Source organism: Trachymyrmex septentrionalis, unplaced genomic scaffold (genome assembly GCF_001594115.1).
Source record: "Trachymyrmex septentrionalis isolate Tsep2-gDNA-1 unplaced genomic scaffold, Tsep1.0 scaffold131, whole genome shotgun sequence".
Classification (NCBI taxonomy): domain Eukaryota; kingdom Metazoa; phylum Arthropoda; class Insecta; order Hymenoptera; family Formicidae; genus Trachymyrmex; species Trachymyrmex septentrionalis.
In genome coordinates this window covers 1,485,386-1,499,121 of record NW_017304450.1, presented here as the reverse complement: position 1 = coordinate 1,499,121, position 13,736 = coordinate 1,485,386, and the positions used below count along the sequence as shown (strand labels likewise).

Here is a 13,736-nt window from a genome sequence, read left to right as displayed (position 1 = left end):
TAAAAATAAATTATATAAATAGACATGTATATATATATATATATATATATATATATATATATAATTTAATATAAAAAAGAAATATAGAATTTCTTAATCTTTAATCGTTTCTAAATAAAATATTGGTAATAACTTGTCGTTATCGTCATTTTTTTCTAATCTCGTCCTTAATTCGAGTTTCCCATTCCGAAGGAAAACCGCTTGACGTCTCTGTGCATCTTGCCATTGCTATGCAACCCGTTCGGAAACTGTACGCGACTATGGTTGCATGGCAACCTCTCGTCGACAGACGAGAGAGGCCTCCGGGCAAAACTAATGAGCCACCGTAAAAAACGGAAACGATTTCCGCGGCCTAATTCGGCGGCCATTCATGGTGGCCGTGGTAACATATAAAAATGAGAAAGAGCACGTAGGAGATGAAACTCGATGGTGTGATAACGTGCAGCCGCATTGCGGCACACGACCCACCATGCTTGGAATTGGCTGCATCGCCGAAGCGGCCGTACGGACTTCTCTCCTGCGCTTGAGCCTCACTCTTCCCCAGTCGTGCTAATATTACTACCACTATTGCGAGCTACCTCGCTGCGTCACTCATTCGCACAACCACTGCCATACGATAGCGAATCTGCACATCTGGCCCGAGATCTGCTCTCTAAATGTGCGGAACATGGCGCAATCGCTACGGCATAGGATTGATGCCGCGCGTTAAAAATGCATTTTGCAAGATGGATTTCTCGATGGCAAAATCTCGTTTATTCACACGAGACCTCTCAAGAAATCGTGCTATGATGAAATATTTATATCGCAATTTTATACATTTGAACTACTAAACCGACCAATTTTTAACATATTATCATACTTTTCTTACACCGTCTGTGTGTATTTTAAATAAATAAGAATAAATAACATTATATGATATCATAATTTAGTTTAAAGAAGATCAAAATATTTTAATATGTACGCGATTGTGATATATATAAAAAAACTTAAATACAATGATTGTACTATACAATAAAATTAGAATAATGTATAATGTAATTTTGAAAGAAAAATTGATAAAATAAAATTAAAAAAAAGAATAATATCTTTTCAATTATTATATATCATATTTTGTACCGCATATTATCGTTAAAAAATTCTTACGTTTTCAAAAAAATATATAAAACGTATAGTTTATATAATTTTAAAAAAAGTTAAAATAGTTTTTATTTCTATCATAATATATTCTTATTATCACATAAATAAGAGAATTATAGAGATTGTAATTATTTCAACAATCATAATTAATATAAATTATGTATGATTTTAACACTGTTATATGTCTTTAATTAATATTAACAAAACAGATACTCGTTACTCTAATTAAAAAATCATTTTTATTTTCATTTTCTAATAAAATGATCATTTTTTTAAATAACAGGCTTAATAATATGCTAATAAGCTAATTATTTATAATACTATCGCTTATAAAATAAATGCACAACCTAAAATCGCCTCAAGAGATTATTCGATAATAACGCCTCAATGATTTTGTAAAATCTCTGTCAGTTTTGTTATTACATACGATTTCTGCAGTTCGCTGATTAATGGATGTACACGTGTTGACATATGTATTACGTGATGTGCAGCTGTTCACCGTGCATGTAATACGAGCGTACTCGTTAATTGTTTCGAAGTGTCTGTAAGCTCTTCAACCCATATACTCGTTAAACATCCAAACGATTTTGTCGACGCGAAACGAGATAGAAAGTCACGCGAGAAATAACGACAAACAAATGTCTGCAATATCTCTTGTTGTTGTACTCGTTAAATGAGTAGAGCAGGATAAGAAATAGTCTTTAATAAAATAAAAAAAAACCAGTTTGTAATTTTGAAAAATTTAATATAATTTCACGTGTGAAAGATGTTTACTTATAAATAAAAGAAAAAAGTATCCGATAATCTATACTAACTTATGAATAAGCTATTAACATAATGAATAATAAAAAAATGAGTTTGCGAAAAATAATGTTTAAGCGATTATCTTGTATGATCTATTTATTTGATATTAATTCTCTTATTTTGTGTTATTATGTTTTACGTTACAAGATCAATTTGTGCGTTGTAACATTTATTAAAATTTAATAAAACGTAAATAAAATTGTTCTTTTGCTCTATAAAATTATCACAATTTTAATTAAATTTACAAATAAAGATTAAAAAATAAAATGATTTGTATTATGTTAAGAATTTAACAATTAACATTTAGTCGTCAGGATATTGAGGTGTATATTAAACAATTTTCTTAATTTTAATTATAATTACAACTTTTTGAACTTTTAAACTATATAGTCTTCGAACAATATAATCCTTTAGAGATTACAATCTTAAAAAAGAATAGAAACAATTGTGTGATTTTTTCTTCTCACATATTTTTAACGTAGATACCATTTTTTAAGCAATTTCTGCTTGGTATTGCGAATTTTATAAGAAAAAAAGTTAAATAATAAGGTATCTTACAATAGACTGGAAATAGTAATAATTTTTAATCAAAACAATTAAAAATAATCTTTTAATTGTTTGAAAGAAATAATATTTCTTCCATAATTATTAATATATTGATTAAGTTAATGTTAGAATTGTGCTAGAATAATTAAGAAAGTTTTCCAGAGTGATGCTTTGGATTTGTTCCCTCGCTTGTCGCTTAGAGTCGCAATTTTTGTGAAGGCGCAATACGAAAAGCTTAAAATAATAAACTGCTTCACTCTAATATCGCTCTGGAGCTTAAACAATTAATATTCATCTACCTATCGCGAGATGATGAATAACGAGATACGAGCACGTAATATGATCAAGGCGTTCTGAAATGAATTGAATACTGAGGCGTGCACACACAAGCTAGCTTCCTTCACACAAATAGGACAGAATAGGTAAATAGCGATTGGTGAATGAAACAAGACAGATAAAGAGGTTGGCATATAGAGAACGCCGTTATCTCCTGTATTAAACGGACTTGAATTCGCTATCGATCCTGGCTTGTCGAATTAACTCACGGTTCGCGTTGGTATGTGTTTATGTGCATTTGCATGAACGTGTTCCGTGTTCGCGTTTGCAGTATTCCGAGCAGTTGCCTTTAAGCAACAAAATTGTATAAGAAGGAAGTTATATAGAAAGAAAAAGAGAAGACGGAGAGAGAGAGAGAGAGAGAGAGAGAGAGAGAGAGAAATGAAAAGGCGTTAATTAGCAATATTTAAAATAACTTACACAACAGGGAGTTTACTTATATTCTTCTGCGGTTAAAATAGTAATTGCAATACACGTAGTTTTAGGCAAATAATTACATTATACATAATTCATTGTAAATATTTATTGATATAAAATTACCAATATAATAATTATTCTTATAAATCATGTTATGTACAATAATCGTATTATTAAATTGAATAATGGATGTAATTAAATGCAATCGGGAAACAATAGAAATAACGTAGTTATACTGTATAGTCTGTATACTGTATAGATATAAAAAAAGAGGGAATTAAAATAAAATTTAAAAAATTCTGAAAATTAAACGGCTTGTGAAGGTAAAACGTCTTATGTTATCAATAATTGCGTTTTTGATAATTACACAACAGGAAGTTTACTTATATTCTTCACTAGTATTCTTCACAAACGCAGCATTACCATAAAATAAAATGTCTTTCGTGTTTTCAATTTCTAAAACGTACCGAAAGGCAAATTTATGCCATGCGTCGTGATATACGAGGGGAATTGGCAATCGGTGTATTCAAGGAAAAGAGGCGCGGTGATGATTCGCGAAATGCAATTTGATTTGATTTGATTTCTCAGGGTGAGATGGCACGCCAGCCAGAACGAAGATAACCGAAATACAAGTCGATCGTGTCCAATTAATCGCGGTGGCGATGCATATGCATGCGCGCGTACGGCTCTACGTAACGTCCGTTCCGGCTATCGTCCCAGTGCCAGTTATGTATTTATGCAATGACATTTACGTGCATATGTCCGGTACACGCTTGACAATACATACGCACGCACGCACGCACGCACGCACGCACGCACGCATGAGATGAAGCATTACATCTCGGCTTTATCGTCGTGTCAAATACGCGTAACGGGAATTCACGCTAAGAGCTTTTAAATCAGCGAAAGTAGCATGTGACACAATACATCGCGGAATGTTATTATAGAATATCATAGAATAACATTTTCGTAAACTCGTCATTGTTTTATGAACAACGTGCGGTATATTGTGTAATTAGTTCAGTCTCATCCCATTCGCCGCATTTCAGAGATTACCTCCGAGCTCTGTCAGGACGCCGTGGCCATTATAGTACGATCGCAATCGTCTAACGCGTAAGTGATCGCGTCGATGGACAATAATTTGCCGTGGTATTTGCCGCAAAATGCTACAGATTTCCTCGGGGAATCAAGACCTTTAACTATTATAACCGCTCTTGCGTGAGAAAGGGCTTCCAAGATCTTATTGGCCTCGCCGTCAATCTATCAGCTTACGTTTATTACATGTACAGGATACGTGTGCCAATTATCGACTAATTACAGGCTATGTCAAATGGACTGTATGAAATGTAAATGCGCTAAACTGACTGGTGGATGAGATATATGAATTAATTAAAATCAAAGTATATTAAAAGCATTCGTAATTTCAAAAGTCACGGAAAATGCAAGATTTAAAACATTCGGATGTATAAAAATGTAAAGTAAAATCATTTAATGTGTTTAAAAGACTAACGATATCCCCCATCAATAAAGTTTGTACATTCATCTCGAAAAATACCATTTGCAAGGTGCACTGAGAAAAAAACCTTTTGGATCTATCAACTATAGTTGACAACCAAAAATGACGGTAATTATAGTTATTATAACTAAAAAAAATAGTGAAAATTACGGTATAAATAATTTAAAAAATTATTTAAATGACTATATATTATAGTTATCATTTTTTATGGTAGATCAAATTCACTATTTTTTTTTTGTTATAACTATAATTATAGTCATTTTCGGTTGCCAACTAAATATTGGTTGATAAAATTATACATATAGTTGTTACTATTAATACTATAATAATCATAGTCATAATTATAGTAATATGTAATTATAGTTACAAATACCAAAAATTTTTCTCTTAGTACGGCATGGAAATTTTATGTAAAATAAAAGTTTTTTATACATGCATGTAAAAAAAAAAAATAAGATTTGAAGAGAATAAAAAAACTGAATATTATGACGGCCCAATTTGATATGGATTATTCATATACATTGTGATCCCGATTAACTGCATCCGGTCAAAATCGCGTGTATCGGCTGAAAGTGATTGCGTTGGGCATAACAACGACACAGGGGATTTTAATCGGCCGATCTGAAAGCGATTCGCTCCGGTACCGAGGGTAATCGCGCTTCCTGGAATTCATTACAGGGAAGATTAACTCGATGGGCGATTGCCCATTAACGCAAACTCGCGGTTCTTGTAATAGCTGCTTTTTTTCCGATATGCTTTCGAAAAATAATAGATTCGGATAATTCTGAAACTAAAATACTAAAACTAAAACGCTGGGAATTTATCTACAACCGAGGGTGTCAATGTCATTTAACAATAAGAATCTCGTGAACATAGCAATCTCGTAGTTCAGAGGTCATACAGTCGTGGAGGACTACAAGCCAACATTTAGATGTATAAAAATGTGAAGTCAGATCACTTAATGCAATGACGCGCGAACTTTTTCATGGTCTTCGATCCCTTTCCTTAGAAATTTAACGTGATCTATTAATTTGTTAATTATAAATAAAGGACTTTATAATTATAATTTTAGAAAATTTAAAAAAATCACTTCGATTTAAGTATTTACATATTTGGAAAAAATATCACAGTCTCCAAAATATTTTTAATATATTTAAAAAAATTAATAATGCCGAAAAAAATTACACCTATCGATTGTTAGTTTATCTCATACAGAACTATTTTTCAATAACATTCAACAGTGAAAATAATGTTCAACGACTTATTCGACAACATTAAGTTACAATCCTGCCTATAACATAAGAGCTGGTGGAGAAAAACATAAATAAATAATTAACTTCAGAGATAGTTTTAAATATCTCATCTAATTTGGATTAATGTACAGTCGTTTGTCTGCAGACACAATGGATAAACGTAATTAGCTATCAAAGGTTATTAATAACGTTATTAGGTATCAAAATTAATGGTATATCCTAACTAATCTCTCGGTAAGATACGCGCTGTTGTGACGAAAACCGCAGAGACGCGATGCAATACAATATAATTAACGATGGTGTGCTTACCGGCATTTACGTTTCTTACGTAGATCTATATCGGATAATTCGCTCCATCGAGCAAAGAGATCTCACAGAGAGATCGTGACACATGCATTTGTACATCTAACATTACTGACTATGAGTATAAAAATCCTCTTAAACTAAATCAATAAGAAATGTTGGCCTTTGCCCTCTCGGAAAATTAATTAGAAATTATCGAGGTACTCAAAGTTCATTAATATCCGTTCGCGTGTTATTATTATACGCAATTTTAATGCACAACTTGGAAGTGTTGTAAGACAATTATCCGCTCAAATTTATTTTATATCGTAGCGTTTATTGTCGCATTAAGGCAACGCCTGGATCATCTGGTCATCTTCCGACTGGATATTAAGTCTACCTCGTCGACTTAACGATGCCGTTAAGAGCGCTTTACGAACATTCGCGTTTTCGCTCCTGCCTTATACACACACACACACACACACACACACACATATATATATATATATATATACGCCTCTTATACCGCACATAAATCGCGATTGTAATTTACGAGCGGGAATGGTGCACGGAGATACGTTGGGTAATAAAAATATATAAACAAATCTCTTAATGTCGGACGACGAGCCAATCGCGAAATGTCTGTAAAAATTACGGATGCATACCTTCGTTTTACGTATTTACTAAGAACACTTGAGAACATTCTGATATAATTGCAGCACGTGCTATAACGCATACTTTGGAGGCGTTATCGGCGATGTCGCACGTTTGTTTTAACGCGGCAAAGGACGCTTGGATATAAGTAGCGGGGAAGCTTCTTGCAAATGGAAGAGGGAAGGGAAGGTACTTAATATAAGATGTCTTTTTTAAGAGTTCAAGTATAAAGCGGAAAATAGAGAGAGAAGAGTCTCTTTATACCTTATTCCCAATAATATTTACTCATGTGTGTATATAAAAAAACATTGCTGTTTAAAATAAAGGGGATAAAAATATATATAAAAAATATATGAAAGAACAAAGGTAGGACTAATAACTGCGGTAATAAAGAGGCATTATTTCCTTCGTTATTAAAATTAATCTAATCATTAATCACTAAAATTTATCTAATCATTGTACCAATAATGCAAACTGATATACAACGAGGAGAAGATTTAGTAATTATGAACTACAAACAATACACACAGACTCTAAACTAAATTCTTTTTTTTTTTTTTCTATCTCTCAACACAAATAGCTACATTTTGTACTGAAAAACTGTTATTAACGTTTCTGATCACCTTTCTCTCTTATTCAGAACATTTATATCTCCGGAACAAACTACGAGAGGAACGAAACAGATCTTTCTTTCTTTCCCGAAAATCAGAGCGATCCCGATTACAGTCATACGAGGATGCGGACATTTGGTGGACGCTGCTGGAGCCGCAACGGAAACGCCGTCGCATCCGTCGGTCTCGCGCGCACGGACGTGCCTTGAGAACGGGGGAGCTGAATGGGGGATGCGTTTCTACGTACGAGAAGTCGCGCGCGCCCTGCGCGGAGGGGATGGTGTGGCCTGGTTTCATTGAACCTGCCTGCACCGCGTACAACACCTCCATGCCGTACGGTGGCCCCCGCAACCCCCCAACCCCGCAACAACCCCGCGCACCCACGATCCCACTCGCAAACGTTCGCAGTGCGGAACGGTGCGCTCGCGACGTCGGGGGTTGGCGGTCGGCGGGGAACAGGGGGTGTGACTGGGCCGGGTGAGTTGAAGCTATGCATAGCCCGCGACGGGCTATATATAGGTCGCCGTTTCTATAAATAGAACCTCGGTCGTCCCCACCAACGCTACCGCCGCCGCGGAGCCCCGCATGAGCTGCGGCGGCGGCGGCGGCGGCGGCGGCGGCGGTGGTGGTAGCGGCCATGAGGGGCGGTCGGTGTACCATTCCGCTGTATAAAAGTTTATAGCTAAATATATAACCACTCCCACCCATACCCTCGTGATCCAGCCGCTACCGCCGTTTCTGTTGCGGATCCACGCACTGCTACTGAAAATACATTCTTTACCCTCGACGTCTTAACGTCAGGACTGCCAGTGGCTGTTCATTATGCCAATATTCTTAGATTCTTAGTTTGCAAATCCCGATTCGTTCATCCTGGGATGACACACGTTTATTTTTATTAAGATCACACCTAGGTTTTACTTAATTTTTTAAAACGCACACTCCTACATCACAACACAAAGCGTCGTATGATGTAGGACCCCGGAACGAAATTGAAAAAAAAATCCAAATAAACAAGTGTCTAAAAATCTCACTTCCAGTCGTACTGTAAAAATATACATTTATAATAAAGGAACGCCCCGGCACCTATGTCCAGTCACGAAAAACACTCAGTGATCCACGTTGGGCTATGCCACGTTATCCGCTTAATTTCTATCGGTTTGTTGCGAAAGTGAGATTTAGATCTGACGTGTTAGATAATGCTCTTAAGAAAGTTTTTATAAGGAATTTCTAGACCTTTCGCGTGGGGCGCGGGCTGTAATCATACGATGCCGCTGTTGCTGGGTAGGATGCGATTCGAGCTACGTCAGCCGTGAGATCAGGTTTTTGCAGCGTCCGAGTTTCGTGAAAGCGGTTTGCGCGATATACCGCGCTTCCGTTCTTGCGACCACGGACAGTTTCGCATGAGCTCATTTATGCAGGGACCGGCTAAGTGGAAATAATTCCCTCTCTACGATGTGAGTTTTATGTACCGCTTGAGGACTCTTACGTCGATACATTGTCTCCATAGCGAAAACTGCTCCCCGCCTTTCTCATGCTTCTATTGAGCGCCATTCTATTTTCTTTGAGTTTGTGGAGAGTCTTTCGGAAACGTCAGCCGTGTCAGTGTTAAGGCGAGTGGTTGCACGGGTACAATATGTTTTTGTCTGCTGCAACTTCGGAAAGCTTCTTTTAGTCGTATCTATTATTAAATTATATTCCGCCAAAGTCCATCTAGAAACTGCCCCCATCCATAGAAACTTTAATAAACTCTTATACATTTATTTTGGTTTTTTTTTTTTTCGGTGATTTCATTGGAAAAGATATTTAGCTTGGTACAATTTTAACTTTGTACCATTTTCATAAAAAATATCGTATATTAAATTTAACGTATTCTATTTGAATTGAATCCAATAGAAAACGCATACATTGAAAGCACACTGCATCGTTGACGTTAATATTAACGATAATGATCAGTCATTCATTTAGCAAACGAATAGACATGATGTAGGTGTGATGTAGGACGTTCTCTTGTTTACATTTATGAATATATGAGAAATATAGACTCGCGTGATTGCCTCGCCCTTTTCGTGAGTCACGTCGAATGTCAAGAAAAGGCCTGATATATTAATTAGCCGTAAAAATGTAAAACATAATATATATTTCATAATATATAGTAGAAAGAAAAAAGATAGACATTAATTATTTCTCTCTAATCTTTGCATTAATGTTTTATTTAGGTGTACTCTCTTGTGTATGTTTAGTGTATGTACCCTCTAAATAAAGGATAAAATTGCATTATTTAGCAGCTATTTTGAAAAAAAGTTTATTCTATTGCAATTGCTTATGGCAAAGAAATCATGTCATAATTCTATATTTACGTTACTAAAACATTTTCATTTAGATCTTTATCTATATTTTAATTAGATAATATCATATCACTTATAATATCATATAACGCGAGATTCTACCCCCACCCTATACAGTTCTAGTATCACGCATGCTGTTTTCCCTATTTAATTCGTTATGCAAATGAACCCATCGTGCTAAAACTATCCCTACTTTGGTATATATTTCTGTTTATGTGTAACGCACATAATACATGAGGTTGATCCTAATTGAAACTAACAGGGAGCACTATTCTCTATCACGCTAGTATGTCTAAATATAAATTAAACGGTGGTACAGAGCTGGATCAAATACAAATATAGTATAACGTGACATAATGATAAAACGTAATTTAAATATAACTCATATTGTTATGGAAAAAGTAAGGTAAAACAGAAATATATTCACTTATTTATAAATAATTATGAAATAATATAAAAGATAAAACATTTATATTGTCTCAATTGTCTTTAATTGTATCGTCGAACCATTTATATTATTAATTTCCATTGCGTAAGCTACAAATGAATCTCCCTCGAAAGTATTTTAATCTCAATTACAGTTTTAAAATTATCTTAGTTAACCAAGAATTTATTTGTACAGTTATTTTGGAATTTTACTTGTCTGATACATAGAATGTGCTCTCTCGTTATGGGGAAAGTGTCAGGTATATTTAGCGGTAAATCATGGACCTCTGGCATTCCTCTCCCTTCTTTTAAATAACTACAGAGAGTTTATAGGATGGGACCAAGATAGTCACCCCAAAATATCCACGTTTAGAAATAAATATCAAGCATGTTTTGTGACTAGAAAAACTACATACAGTAAATAAATACTAATCGTTTATTGAGAGAACTAGTGCGTGGAACCTATATTCTTGGATTAATATGCGACGGAAAAATCAAAGAGAAAGAAACAGAAAAAGAAGGACAAATAATTGCAAGGACGCACTATTAAAAAAAAAATAAAATAAAATAAAATAAAAGGTTACCAGCGGAATTCGCGTATAGGGGAAAAGTTTTAATCAGCAATCAACCAAAATCTTCTCCGACTCAAACGAGACAGCGATAACGATATCCTAACATTTAATGTATTGATCAACCGAGAAGCAATAAATAGAGGCAGAGCGAGGGGTGTCGTGAGCCTGATTAAACTTCATTCTCCGCTAATGGTTTATAAATAGGCATCTTTTTTTTTTCTTTGCCTTCCATGCGGTCACGACGGACGGGAGAAGTGCTCCTGGAACGAACGTCCTTCCATTCCGCTGTCCTGCCTCTTCGCCTACACCTCGCCTGCCGACCTCGTCGACATTTTCCGATATTTCCTCGCCGATTTTCCTAACGCGCGGCGCCGGCATCGGCGACGTGTTTTCGCAGGAAATTGCGTATCGACACTTTTAATGGCGGTTGTTATTTGATGCTCTTGAATACGGAGATTTCAAATGATCGATGGTAAAAGCGGTGATGATGATGATGATCCGATATACGTTTAAATTAAAGCGATCGAAATAAATATTCTATGATCTTTAATTGTAGTTATGCAATTCCGTAAAAAAAAAAAAAAAAAAAACAACAGTTTATTGTGGATATCGTGTGATCGACATTTTACAAATATTTCCTTTCAAAAAGATCACAAAAGGATTATTTTTTATTTTCTACCATGCAAACTGCTAGCAAAATGGCATCACCATATATGAAACTGAGATTAACTGAATAAAATGCAAATATGCAAATGCGATATAATTGCATCAAGCATCACGCGGAACAAGCTTCAAACATTGTCCATCTCTCCACCAAAAATATCTATTGTTCTCTTATGAAAACCATAAAATTGGTACATACAGCGATTATATTATATTTCAAAATACAGAGATACTATTTTAAATGCTGTTATGAAAATATCAACAATTCAATAAATACAATACTTTAAACTCAAAGAATCTCAACAGCGTGTTAATAAAATAAAATTCTCTCTTTCTCTTCTCCCTTCCGGAAATAGTTTATTTACTATTTGAAATCGATCTATTTATTAAATTAATTATTAAATTCAATCATTTATTATTCAAAAATTAATATCATTCGTCAGCATTTCTATAGTGAACTATGAACTTTGAAATGTCACGGAGTAGTGCACACGTGCACATAGAGATTCTTCTTTTCTGTCCCGCACGCGGGCCCCGCAAATAGCCATACATAGGGGCGTAGGACGGATCGATCGTGGGGTAAAAGTGAAAGGATGCCCCAAGGGGTGACCGAGAGGACTATGAAATCGTTCATCAAGTCGATCAATTTAAGAGAGAAAAAGAGAGAAAGAAACAGAGACAGAGAAAGAGAGAGAGAGAGAGAGAGAATCAAGGATCGTTGGTTAGAAAAGAAGTGGCATGCCAAAATCGAGTCTCAAAAGACCGATCCATATCATGTTAAAGATGAAACAGACATTTCATTCCCTAGATATGTAACCGAGATACATATATTTCTTCTAACCAAGTGGAGCCAAGAGACAATTTTACTTTCCTATATCCAATTATCATTTGTCTGGAAAGTACCTAATATTTAATATAATCTCTTTCCTTATTTAATCAATAAACATCTAATTGTATCTCTGTTTTCTACATTTTTCGGGAAATATAACTGCATAAAAATATCCGATAATCAAATCTAAATTCTAAAAAAACGAATAGATTTAAAGGCAAAATCTTAAAAAATACGGAACAAATGTAATTATAATGTAAAGAATTATATATTTTTCAATTTAAAAAGAAATGTATGACATACTAATTATAAGTAATAAAAGATCTAAAAAAATAGGGAAATTCTCATCATGTGTGTGGTGACGTATTAATTTACATATACACACTTTACATGTCCGTCTCATATATAACTAAATGTATTCAAATAAAAAAGTCACATAGTTACATTAACGTGACTCTCCAAAGGACGAAATACAATTTTTTTGCAGCAACTTTTTTTTATCTTTTTATTTTTATATCTCCGTCTCGCTAATATATTTTAAACTTTATTACACAACAAAGAATGTAAAATTAAGATAATTACTGATATTACTATGCTCTTGTCAGTCAAATCCTAGTTAAATTGGCGACTAACAGTTATTTCTAGAAATTCTATCGAACATCATTTATAAGATCATGGAAAGCGTATTCCATGTAAAGAGGATTGGTACGTAAAGGATGAAGGCAAAATTCTGGATTTTCTCGCGAGAGATCATGTGCGGTTCGTACCTTCGCGACAATCTAGTGGATCTCGGCGACGGATGACGGCTTATACCTCGACTGCGTCATTTCAGTGGATTCGATTTCGTCGGTAAATCCAACCAGATGATATCGAGACACAAGGGAAATGGATGAAAATGTTATATCAAACTAGGGGGAAAAACTGTCGCCCCGACAGTCAAACAAATTCTCGACCTAAACATCGTCTCACGTCATCACGTGTATTTATTTCATGTATGTACGTATATAGGTCAATATGCAATGTCACAAAGGGCATTTAAAGCACGTTTTTAATAGAAGACAAATGAAAGAGAGAGAGAAAAAAGGATATAATTATCATATATATTTAACAAAATTGAATTCAAACCCATGCGTCATATCTGATATGTTTCAATACAAAATTTTTTATAAATATATTTTTTCTGTAATCATTAATTAAACAAATTGACAAATTGACATTTATAAAATTTAATACTAAAAAAAATGTTAAAAATATATAAAAAAATGTTTCAAATAATTACTCCTCTTCAAACATGTAAGTCAATCGGATAAATTCAAATAATTAAATTAATAAATATATAACTAAA

General features: G+C 34.4%; 1 protein-coding gene across 2 annotated transcripts in view; it reads right to left on the bottom strand.

The window, feature by feature from the left end:
* LOC108757073 (two pore potassium channel protein sup-9) overlaps positions 1-13,736 on the bottom strand; it is an 83,558-nt gene that overhangs the window by 30,140 nt on the left and 39,682 nt on the right. The window lies entirely within an intron of this gene.